General features: G+C 40.2%; 1 pseudogene; it reads right to left on the reverse strand.

Moving 5' to 3' along the window:
• Positions 1 to 338: 338 nt before the first annotated feature.
• On the reverse strand, positions 339 to 435 carry LOC130025941 (uncharacterized; annotated as a pseudogene).
• Positions 436 to 2,276: the final 1,841 nt, after the last annotated feature.

The raw sequence follows: 2,276 nt of genomic DNA on the forward strand, positions 1-2,276 counted from the left end.
TGTCTCTTATAACCTTTAGCCTGAAGTCCATGTGGTCTGATACTAGTATGACTACTCCAGCTTTGTGGAGGTGTTCTTTCCTTGAAGACTTGTTTTCCAGCCTTTTACTTTTAGCCCACGGTTGCTTTGATTGCTCAGATGTGTTTCTTGCAGGCATCAGAATGTTGGGTTCAGTTTTCTAATTCATCTTCCTATTCTGTGCCTCTGAATTGGCACATTTAGTCCATTGACATTGAGAGAGATTGTTGTTATGGGGATTTGTGCTATCTTTATGTAGAATTTTTGTACTTGTGGGGATTGCCTTAGCTTAACGTAGCCGTGTTAGTTCTTCTTGCAACAAAAATATGGAACTCTTTACAAGTTTGCATGTCATCTCTGTGCAAGGACCATGATAATCTCTGTATCATTTCAATTTTAGTATATGTGTAACCAAACCTAGTAGGAGTTAGTTTTTCTCTTCTGATTACTTTGAGTGTTGTCCTTACTTACCCTATGGCAGACTGTGGTACCTAATCAAGGAAAGTATTTCAAAGCAGCTTGATAGATTTAGAACTTTAATGTCCCAGAAAGAAAAATATGGTTTTTACCATATTATCTTTTACCATAATCAAGGCATCAGTTTTACAAAATAATTCTTTTGGAAGATGTTATATGAGTCCTGTTTAATGCCCTTCCCTGAAACCTTCATTAAGACCATTAAACTAGAGCCTTTTGCTATTCTCACCTCAGTCCCGTGTACATCTCCAGGAAAAGGTGGATGGTGTTGTCTGCACTTTGACCACCTTGAATGTAAGTAGGATTTTTCTCCTGAAGGAAGAGGTGAGGAGCATATTGATGTTTTCATTCCACATTATTATAAGTTCAACTTGAACGGAAGTTGAGACTCATGAGGCTCCTGTAAAGGACAGAAAAAAGGGTCTCAGTGAAGTTTAATGGCCAACACACATTAACAACACAGATGACTCAAAGCAGCCTGTGTGCATCTTTGTGTATAGTGAGTTTCATATCTAATGATAGTGATTCTCAGTCATGACACACGGGCAAAACAGACCTATAATTAAAAATCTAGTTCTCTGAGCAGAGTGGGGTTTCTTAGGTGATTGAACAAGTGTGTAGTAATTTATTACTAAGCACATACGTAGTTTGAATGATGTGTACTTTTTGATCTAAAATTAATTCCAAATATGTCTAAAATGACAGTCTCCTGACCCCGCACCTGGCTTTCTTCACCGGGGTCCCTTGGAGGGGCTGTGTTGAGTTTCCCTCACCGTGCCAAGCAGAGCCCCGGCACCTGAAGTCCTCTGCAACCAGCCATAGGTACGCTTTAAACCACTCTCCCCAAGCTTGAAGGAGCCTCATGCATGAACGAATCTGACAGAGGATCCCAGGTGTGCGCAACCGGGGGATGAGATCTCCATGGCTGCTCAGATCAAGACTGGGCCCACTCCAACCAGATCCCCCATCTCCTATTAGCTAAGTGTTACAACCACGAACTGCCCCTGGAGCCATGTAATCCCATCAATGTCCAAGATACAGAGACTGGATTTTGTTGATAAGACAACAACAATTATTGTCCAGTTCTCACTCTGAGAGAACCTGGTAGGCATCTGCGAGTAACTTGCCCTTGTGTTTACCAGTCATTTACACTTCTTTCAATACAGAATATATGATCATGGTTTATGCTTATTTTTACTATTGAAGTATAATAGCTAAATACTGAATTATTTCACAGCACTAATTTATTAAAAACATTCATCCTTGGCCTATCATATTAATTGCCAGTATTTGTTGGTTTTGCTTGTTTTTTGATTACTTAAATTGATTTTGGTCCTTTTCTTTCAGGTTGAAAAATTTTGACACAAATGAGTATATGTTTTTCTTTATCTTCTACAGGGCTGGAGCAATAGCACAGCGGGTAGGGCGTTCGCCTTACAGGCAGCCAACATAGCCGACCCGAGTTCGATTCCTCCGCCCCTCTCGGAGAGCCCGGCAAGCTACCGAGAGTATTCGATATGCCAGACACAGTAACAACAAAGTCTCCAATGGAGACGTTACTGGGCCGGCTCGAGCAAATCGACGATCAACGTGAGGGCCTTACCTTTATCTTCTACATTTTTAAACGGAGTACAACTGTTTCTTTTGTACAAATAAGATACCTGTGCATTTACTATTTCTTCTCATTTTATTTACATTTTAACACATCTCGATTCATCTACAACTTATCCTAGTAAGTGCTTTCCTAATGAAAGAAACCACCAATTTTTTCAATCATAGCA

The sequence above is a fragment of the Sorex fumeus genome, unplaced genomic scaffold (assembly GCF_029834395.1).
Source record: "Sorex fumeus unplaced genomic scaffold, SorFum_2.1 ptg000032l, whole genome shotgun sequence".
NCBI classification, from domain to species: Eukaryota; Metazoa; Chordata; class Mammalia; order Eulipotyphla; family Soricidae; genus Sorex; species Sorex fumeus.